Genomic DNA, 11309 nt, shown 5'->3' on the forward strand with positions numbered 1-11309 from the left:
GAGTTCTGCACTCCTGCCATTTACTTTTTCAGCAATTTAATGGCCTGCAAGGGTGATAGATGTAATAAGATTATGCAATATGCATAGATACTAGGAGGAAAAGGGAGTGAACGGTCATGCTAACGACATGGAGTGTGCACAAAGCTTTTTCTGTGTGATATTGTTAACAATATCGCCTAGTATGGGCACAGATAGGGCTAATTGATCCCCCAGGGCTATTCAACTAGTCCCAAAGTGAGCTCGCTGGCAGCACTTATAAGGGATTTTATGTACAGATGCAAATAAAATAATCGATAACCAGGCGACCAAGATAACACATTAAATCGTGAACTTTTCATAGGTTCTGGGTGTTATTTTCCATTAGCACATTAAGTTTATGGGCTTAAACAAGGAATCTGGGTCAAAAAAGGAATGGAATTGAATTATGCCCGGGCATTAAAGCTACCACCTTTTTTTTTACTTGTGGTAATTTACTGCAGATGATTGAATTCCCCTCCTCAGCAATTGAATCTAAAACCTATCTGACTAGTCAGAAATCCTGCAATTTAGGAATGTAATTAAGCATACAAATTTAAATCTAATAATTAAACATTTTAATGAAATTTTAAATAACATTAATGCAGATATCTCCTGGATACTAACAACTTACCAAGTTACCGGTAAGTTGAAAAACATCTATAAAAATAAAGCAATTTCTACAGATCAGTTGCTAAATAGAGACCTTTTTAGTTTTACCAAATAAATATGTTTTTAACAAAAATCAAGCATGTCGGTACCTGTCAAAATGCTCTTAAAAGTGTTCAAGACAATAAAGTAATGGTAATTCAAATGAAAGATAAAGGGGGTAGGATCATTACTTATTCAAACATATTTTATTACTAGATCACATACATTTGTGAATTACATTTTGTCATATTTCAATCTTAAAAACCCTACTTCATCATTTCACCACATTCTCAATAGGAAGGACTTAGGAAGGACCTTAAACACAAGATCATCAATAAAAGGTACTATATACTGTATATCTTTAGCAAGGAAATCCATTATTCTGGTCCTAAAATTCAAGTATTTAAAACCATTACTTTTTATGTGTATACTATAAATAACAATCTTAGTATATGTCAGTAGGGAATAATTAAGAAATAGAAGCATTTCAAAATTGGAAAGGAACATCTGGAATTGACAAACGTTCATGCAAATGTCATTGGCGGGACCAATAGTATCCAAGTTCGTCTGACCTGTGGGATGTCGGCTGTACTCGGACATTGTTTTTAAAGTGGACTAAACCATGCCTTGTAAATGACTGCCAACTCTATTACATACAGTACATACATATATGTTCTTTTCTAGGATTTATATTAATACATAATTGTCTAAGATGTTTTTTTTTTTTTTATCTACAAATCCATGGAACAACAATGGGGGCAGTATTTACTTCAAGTTATGCAAATCTGCTCACAGAAATATGGAAGATCCACATTATTATTATTATTATTATTATTATTATTGCTAATAAACAGCAGCATTCCCATTGGCTAGTGTCACAGAAGACTGAGGGCGGGCTTAGGAGTGTGCTTGTTCCTTGAATTGCCAGTATCAAATATGGATTCAGGGGCGTCTTAAGAGAGGAGGAGCCTCCTTAGCCGGTTCACCTCCTCTCTGCTGGGAGTAGTGCCCTGAGAAGTAGGGTCTGAGCACTTTAGTGCATGCGCAAACCTCCACTATGCTGTGATATCTGAGCACCGGAGTGATCAGACTCCACCATGCATGCGCAGAATGCCAGAAATAAATTTTGGGCGATTTCTGCAGCACTCCTGTCGCTGCCGAGGGACTCTGGAGGGTAAGTATTACCAAAATGGGTGCAGTGTGTGGTGTGGGCACACCTGGGACTCAGTGGCCGTGTGCACCACGCACATTGCACACATTATAGATAAGCTACTTTGTGGATTTTTAATTCTGTGAATATTGGTTTTCACCACTTTTAAAGAATATTAGTATCTACACTGTATATCTTTCAGTTGTACCATCACTATAAATATATTAATGTAATGAGGTTGTGAATTGTTATACATATTATTGTTACTCGCTTACCTTTATTTGTATTACCTGTAAGATTACCCCTGAAGAAGTCTAGTGTAGGACGAAGCAGGTGCAGGTGCCTTATTTAATCATCACAATTGATGCTTTTTGTCTTTGAGCTGATACCTGGCAGGGTAGATTTGGATGAATTAGATTCCATCTCTTCTATACTGGCGATTTCAGACACCATATTTTAAGTGTAAGCTTCAAAGTTTATTGTATTGATGTATTGATAAGTTTTATGAATTTGTGTATAATCAAATAAAATTTAATTTGATTAATGTGTGGCCAATTGGCCATTTTTGGGGGTGCTCAGAAAGAAAATGATTGTTCGCAAGAGGTAGACAATCAGTTAACATAGAGATTTCCAGAAATCTCTGTGTTAACGGATTGTCTGCCTCTTGTGAACAATTGTTTTCTTTCTGAGTATTTGATTACTCAATGTCTTGGGGGCACCTCCAAAGTTGGTATTAAACTAGGGATGTGCACCGGCCACTTTTCGCGTTTTGGGGTTTGCGTTCTGATTACCTTCAGGTTTTGGGTTCTAATGGGTTTTGCCAAAACACCCCCTAAATGTTTTGGGTTCTGTTTTTTTTTTTTTTTAAGCATAAAAACTGCTAAAATCGTATAATTTTTTTTTGCTCCTACGCTATTATTAACTTCAATAACATTAATTTCCACTAATTTCCAGTCTATTCTGAACACCTCACACCTCTCAAAATTATTTTTAGGCCAAAAGGTTGCACCGAGGTAGCTGGATAACTTTGCTAAGCCACACAAGTGGGCGGCACAAACACTAGACTGATATGGCACACTTAGCATCACTCCTAGACTGATATCGAACATTTAGGATCACCCCTGGACTAATACAGCACACTTGGCAGCACCCCATGAATTATACACCAGACTTGGCTCACCCCTGGAATTATACGGCACACATGCGGGCACCTTCGGACTGATACGGCACACATGGCGGGAGACATAGAATTATACGGCAGACATGGCAACAGTCCTGCAGTAAAAAAAAAAAAAACTTTTGTTCTTTGAATTTAAAAAAAGAGCAGCACACCTGGAATTATACGTCAAACTTAGCAACACCCCTTGAATTATACGGCACTCTAGGCTCACCCCTGGACTGATACAGCACATTTAATAGCCCTTGCAGTAAAAATAAAAAATAAACACTTTTTTCTTTTCATAAAAATAAAGGGCAGCTCCCCTGGTCTGATACAGGACACATGGGGGCACCCCTGGACTGATACGGGACACATGGGGACACCCATATAATTATACAGCACACATGGGGGCACCCCTGGACTGATACTGCACTACTAGGCACCAGCAGACAGGTAGTATATATAGAGAATGAGATACGGCAGTACTAGGCACCAGACAGGTAGATACGGCAGTACTAGGCACCAGACAGGTAGATACGGCAGTACTAGACACAAGACAGGTAGATTTGGCAGTAGTAGGCACCAGCAGAATGATATTATAATAATAATTATATTGCAGTAGCTTCTGGTTGGCAGGGCACCAGCAGCCTGGAATTAATTACAGTTACAGCACTGCAGGACAGGTATTATTTTTTAATTAAATATATCAGCCTAGGTAGAAACTGCTAGGTAGGCAGTAGCACTGGCCAGTGGGCACCAGACAGTAGATACAGCAGTACCAGGCACCAGACAGGTAGATACAGCAGTACTAGGCACAAGACAGGTAGATACTGCAGTAGTAGGCACCAGCAGAATTTATAATAATTAATTATATTGCAGTAGGTACTGGTTGGCAGTGCACCAGCAGCATGGAATTATTTATTAGTACAGTTCCAGCACTGCAGGACAGGTATTTTTTTTAATTAAATATAATAGCCTAGTAGGTACAGATGGAGCCGGCCTTAACTTTGCAGGGCTGGCTTTTCTATCGCAAGCCCCGCCAGCAGCCGGCTCCTGCCAGGGGCGCGCGCTCGCACGAGACGCTCGTGCGCACCGTGGCAACGGACCTTGTCCCGGGTCGCCGCGACCTCCCCTGCCGCCTCCCTCGGTGCCCATCGCCGCCCTGCCATCCCCCCTAATCCTGCCCGTCTCCCTGAAACGGAGACGGGCAGGGACACGCATCGCCACCGTCGAGAGACAGGGACGTGCGTGTGTGTGAGACGCACGCGTGTCCCAGTCTCTGTCACCGACGCTCACCAGCGCAAGGGGTCTGGCAAGCGCCGGCCAATGATAACGTCCTCCAACCTTTTCATACCCCCACCATCCACGTCGGCGTGGAGTAGATTTTAGAACATGTGGCGAGTGCAGCGAACCACCGAGCCCGAAGCGTGGCGAGCACAGTGAGCCCGCGAGGGGACACGGAATACATGTAAATTAATATGCGTCCCCTCACGGGGCTCGCTGCGCTTGCCACGCTTTGGGCTCGGTGGTTCGCTGCGCTCACCACACTATATAAGATCAACTCCACGCCGACGTGGATAGTGGGGGTATGAAAAGGTCGGAGGACGCGTACCGCTGCCCCTCGCGGGCTCGCTACGCTCGCCACGCTTCGGGTTGACGTTGATAGTGGGGGTGGCGTGGGGGTGCATTTAATATTGTAAGCACATATTAGGGATACACAGAAATATACAACTGATATCTTCACCAAATTTACATTCTGCAATCCATAAACAATAAAAGTTTTATTGTAAATATATGGAGCTTGTCACCATAAGGTTTTATCATACATCCAAGAATTAGCCATGTATGACAAATTATTCACGCTCTCATACATTTCTCCAATGTAAGAAAACTTTTATTGTTTATGGATTGCAGAATGTAAATTTGGTGAAGATATCAGTTGGATATTTCTGTGTATCTCCCTAAGCTGAGGGTATGTACATGAATCAACTATTTTCTATATCTTTTGAATATCAGGAGATCCAACTCCCTAAGAGCATACAATCTATTATTCTGCTATATCAGTATATCCTTGCAGTAACTCACCAAATGAATTATTTTAGATACCCAGACAGTCAACACCCCTTCTAGGGGCTGACCCTTGTTGGTCCCTCTACCATTTAGGATCAAACACATTTCTGATCGGTATGTATTTCTAGTAAGAAACAATGATAACTGGAGGAAGGGGTCCCCATCATTTATCATCCTCTACCCATCTTCCCCTCCCCATCATATTCACCCTCTAACATCAACCTCGTTGTCTTCTCTCTCATCCTTATTCTCTATCACCAACCCCGTTTCCTCCTCCTATAGAATATATTTGCACAGATCTTTTTTTTAGTATAAGATGTCTTTATTGAGAATTAAAGATTTTTTCACACGGCACTGTTTCACCATCCTAGATACCTTGATACCCCTGAAGAAGTCCCTCCGGGACGAAACGCGTAGGGTCTTTCAGGAAAAATACTTGTCAGAAGTTTAAAAGGATTAACTGTGATAAGATTATTTGTGTGAATACCAATTATTTTTATATTATTGTACAAAATAAATTTCATATATTGTTCTATCAATGTGTACATAATTTGGGTGAAACGTATACCAGCGCACCTCTATACTTCTTCTTTCCCTATGTCTATTTTATACCTCTATTAACAGCGAGGTATTTAGAGGTGCAGCTAACCTCAAAGCGCAGAAAAGGTCACCACCCCCCATCTCTTGATGGATGTATATATATATCTCAGAGGTGTAACTCTGGGAGGCAAAGGAGTCATCTGCCTCTGGGCTCCTGCTCACAAGGAGGCACCTCTTTTCCCTTCCAAGTCTGAATCAGTTAATAGAAAGCCATCAATATCACTTATGTGGATGACTCCCCTCCTAGAGGGAAAATATATGTCACACTCTCTTTATTTTAAACATACATACATACATACACACATGCATACATATATTTATTTAAGGTGGTGTGTTTGTGTGGAGGGGGAGGCACCACTATTTATCTGGCCTTCGGGCAACTGGGACAAACTTTCACCACTAATATATATAATAGTAATTAGTAAGAACACTGGCTACTTAATAATTTTTATAGTTATGTTTTTTATAGTCTATTAGCTAGCAAGCAACCTCCCCGTTTACAAGAAGGGGTAAATATTAGCATATATTATCATGTTATGTTTCCACAGACAGTACCAAAGCAAAGCTTACAGCCCAATTTCCTTGCCATATGCACAGTGGCGTAATTTTGGCTCTGCAGCCCCGGCGGTGGCGGGGGGAGCAGGCACCACCGGAGTGCAGGTTCAGTGTTCTAATGTAGCCCAAGAGCATCGGGCATGGTGGAAGGGGGAGCGCTCTCTGGCTGTCTGTGTGAGGACGCAGTGACAGGGTCACTGAGCGTCCTCACACAGACAGCCAGAGACACTTCCCTTTACACAATGCCCACTGCCCTTCCGGCTTGCACACTGCTGTGTATTTCCGGGCTCCCTGTAGCCAGGCGGCAAATGTACACGGCGGACGGGGATGCCAGTTAGCGGAACAGCTAAGACATTTTTTCTGCCTGCCTCGCCGCTCCTGGCCACAGTGATCAGATAGGCTGTCTGATCACTGTGACCAGGAACAGCGCGGCTGGTGGAAAACGGGGGGCAGGAGCTGTCAGGACGTGGTAAGCAAGGGGGGAGAGGAGAAGAGTGGAGGAGAGAGATCGGCAAACCCCAGCGCTTACCTCCGCCGGCTATTATCCCCCGCTAGCTACCGTGTGTGTGTCACACGAGTCAGCGTCTAGCCTACCCCGCTCGATCTCCAGTGCCTGCTGGCATTTAGGAGGGGAGGGGGGGCGCCAATTTTTTTTGGGGGGGGGCAGGGGGGAGCAAAATTGCTAGTTATGCCACTGCATATGCACAGGGAATATTAATGTGTTAGAGTTTAAGCTGATATTCGTGGAATGGATCTAAACACCGATAAGAACATATAAACCTGCTTAGACGACTCTATTGTGCCACTCTACCAGAGGGGATATTTCACCATATTTTGGCTTCCAAACATCCATTTAGATACTCTCTATAATACACCAGGTATAAACGCACTGTAAAAGTCTTCCATAAATAATTCAGTTGCAATGAGTGTTTATAATTTAGCTATTATGAAATATTCACTTCAACATTAAACAATATGAGTACAATAAGAAAACTGTAGATTACTTTAATGTTCTTTAGCCTTTAAAACTACTATATCTGCAGTATTGGGGCCTATTTATCAAGCTTTTTCATAAAATTACGTAGGAACTGCAGTTTGTGCATACTTGTATGTCTTGTTGTTATGTATTAATAGCACAATAAAACAAAATAGCCTAATACAGGACACTTCTCAGAACTCTCAGACAAATCCTAATTAGCACTGCAGTCCACGGTTCATATTATTATTATTATTATTATTATTATTATTAATATAGACTACAGTCTTGTTCCAAACTCTGAAACGTGTAGCTGTACCGAGTTTGGCTACAGAAGCATTCCTGTAGGAGTGTGTATGTGTGCATTTATGGGTTGTCTGCCCAGGTGCAGAAATATAATCTGGGCCCCCAGCCTGCACCCCAACCCGTGTTGTCCATAATATGAAACACGGCAGTGGGTGACAGGAAAAGGGAAAGGGTGATGTAGAGGTAGGGGGAGGTAGAGTGTGACAAGGAAAATCAGTGTGTGCCAGGACGAGGGTGACAAGCGCACTACACCTGCTGCACCAATGGTAGTCCTGCCTCTAATAACCAACAATCAGCTATCAAGTTACTTTTAAGATAACATATTTTTGCCCCCACAGAGAAAATATGGCCCTGAAGGCTCCCCTGCGCGTTCGCAAAGGGGAGCGATGTTTAGCTACTGCGCATGCACATAAGCATTTATACGCATGTGCAGCCTCTTTGTGCGAGCGGGCGCGTCGACTTGATTATTCAATGTCCCGTTCCCACACAGCAGTGCGGATGGGGGCGTGGGGCGGCAGATTTGGGTTGCACCCATGGTATCACCCAGCGCTTCATGGGCCCAGATGTCAGCTGCCCACCCTCTTCCCATACAAGGCCACCGCAGATCTAAGTCAGCAGAGACTGATATAAACTTACAGTGGAATGGGGTCCCTTGGCAATGGGCTGCAAGCTTAAATACTTAAATACAGTAATCAAATCATGAAGTAAAACTCACTTGTTTTATTATATGTGTAATAAGGCAAATTTGTTGATTATGGTGAGTGCTGAGCCCCCTGTTTACTTCCTACATGTATATATATATATATATATATATATATATATATATATATATATATATATATATATACACACTTCTACTTCTACTTCTATATATATATATATACAGTTCTACACGCATAACCCTCTGAGGCACTTATGTATTATATAGCTTCCCTTCTGGACTTGTAACTTGTTGGGACTGCTATGCTATTACTGATGCCTGTCCTTGTGTTTCCCTCCTATATACCTAATAGATTGTAAGCTTGCAGCAGGGCCCTCTAACCTCCAAGTCTGTCTGTTACCCAGTTTGTTTTATCACTGTCTACTATTGTAAAGCGCAACGGAATCTGCTGCGCTATATAAGAAACTGCAAATAAATAAATAAATAAATAAATAAATAATGCACTTAAACACTATGCTGGCATAATGGCTGGTGGAGATGCAACATTGTACTGTAGTAATGTACATTGGTTGTCCATAATTGGATCACTTAGTGATAAGTGCTTTAAATATGAAGATTTTTTAGGTTATTTAACCAAAAAGAGTACACTGGTAAAATATAAGCAAAATGCATAGAATTTGCTCCATTGTAGTTACTCACTACTATGGCAACATACAGACATATTCAAATACAGAATTCTGTTACACTTGTGAAAGGCAGAGGATGCTTTGCCAATCAGCAAAAGGTGAAAGGTGAAGTGTTTATAGGGGCTTTCAGTTGGGTGGATGACTTTAAACCATAAATATGCCACGAGGAGATTGTTATTTATTTCCAAGTTTGCCCTTGGGGACAGTTGATAGGGTGAATTCTAACAGTGTCTTTAATGTTCACCTCCAGTTGATTAGGTCGCTGAAATATGTCATCTGATTTGAACAGTGTGGCAATTTGTCCGTTATACATAGTGATTATGAAGAAAGCAAATCCCTGTCATAGCAAAGTATTCTGCTTCCTATATTGGTTAGCAAATGGTTTCAGCAGTAATCTTAGTTGCATCACATTATATGAAAAACACTGAAAGCTTTGGATAATGTTCTTTCCAAATTTAAATTTTAATGTTATTGTTAAGTGAAGTGATTGCAATGCATATTACAGTGTAAGAACAAATTAATTTGGGCACCCAATTTCTAAACAAATAAACAGTTATATGATATTGAATATATACCATTGGTGTTCATTGTTAATGTGTGTAAAGAAGAGTGTGTGTTTATATAAATAGAGAGAGAGAGAGAGAGAGAGAGGGTAGGCACTAGCGAGGAGGGAAAGGGATAGGATGCTGGCATCTGTATTCTGACTGCCAGCATCTCCACCACCAGTCATCTGCCTGTATTTCATAAATAATATTCGAGTATACATATATATATATATATATAATATATATATATATATATATATACATACATGTACATACATATTGGACATGAAAAAAATACATGCACAGTCTAACAAACTAAGCACTTCAGCAACGAAATTTGCTTGATTAGTTTGGGCCCGAACACACCAACAAACTACCCTTGATCACTAATGAGTAGGTTAATGAGAGAGAGTGTTAATTACATTCCAAAATAAATTTCATGAACTCTCCACAAATGACATAATATAGAGGAGGTGCCTAGATAGTTAACATTTTTAAGTGTACCAACATTGGCCTCAAAAACAGTTACCTTCACAAACATTGTCAGAATTTGATTAAAAATAGTATTTTTTGTCTTTTTTGTTCTTATGCCCATGCACCACAATCACTTTCTTTTTATCACAGGCAAAAACTGCAGCCTCTGGTAGCTTTCTTACGTAAGCAACATCATCAACCATCTCGTCCTCCTCCTTAGTGTCAGATAGTAGTAGTTTTAGTACACAATTATGCCCTTCTCCTGTTCCCCTTGCAGGTAAGCTCTGTCAGTTTCTATTATGTCCTCATCTTTACTGCTGTCGACATGTGCAGATGGTCCAGAAATTGTGTGAAATGGTTTCATAAATAAAAGCCTAGGACTAAGCCTTTCCTTGTCTCTTCATGTGGTGATTGGCATGTTGCCAATTTTGTGACGTGGGTGTTTTTTACCACTGTATTTTTTTATTTTTTTATTTATAGACTTTAACCTCCTATGCCTTTCAGCATTGGCTTAAGTATATGACGTATATCATGACTGCTTTGTCAGACCACTCACTTGACCAAATTAACCTTTGTGGTTTAGGAAACCACAAAGTTCCATGCCTGTGTAGACGGTGGAATCCCTTCCCGTTCTAACTACACAGTGAGCTCTGCTTGATTGACAGGTTAACAATGCTCAATAAATCAGGGAAATGGTGCTGATGTGGCCTTCTCTGATTGGCTTCTGGGTCTTGCAAGTGACAGCAGTCACACGGGGACACAGCTTTCAGGAGAAGGGTGCCCATGTATACATGGGTTCCTTTCTGTTTGTTTGGACCAGTTTTTTGTATTTTTTGTATTTTTGTAACCATTTGATGTCTAGTGGACAAGAGAACATTACTTACTTTCAGATACATCTGGGATTTATCTAATGGAGAAGAAGACTGGCATATAGGGCACCCTATAGCTGATCCTGAATGTATGAGGTATGCATGCATGTTGATAAAATTTTACTTTACAGGGTGTTTGTGTATTTATAGGGTATTGGTCCTGCTGTGGAACTACATTAATGCCCCACATGCTGAGACTTGTGGTGTTACAAGTTCCTCCATGCTGGGAGGATTGATGGGACTTGTTCTTCCACAACAGAACATAATAATTTTTTTTTTTTTTTTCCATCAATAAATTTTTATTAACAGAGAATTTTATATGGGGTATAGAAAAAAGAAAGAGGGATACTTGGGGGGGGGGGGGACAACATTTTGGATTGAAAACAGTACAATTTTGCAAGTAAAATAAGTAGGACAAAACATATATAAAACAGAGCACAGATACACCGCTGCGCAGAGCGGGCTATATACGAGGTAGGTAATATACTGGACAAATCAGGTCAAGTAGGACAGTACGGCAGGATGAGATGAAATAAGCATTCCCTAACAGTCCCGGCTCTATTGGCTTGATCAGGCTGTTATCTAGTACCTA

This window comes from Crinia signifera, chromosome 2 (genome assembly GCF_055691185.1).
Source record: "Crinia signifera chromosome 2, ASM5569118v1, whole genome shotgun sequence".
Classification (NCBI taxonomy): domain Eukaryota; kingdom Metazoa; phylum Chordata; class Amphibia; order Anura; family Myobatrachidae; genus Crinia; species Crinia signifera.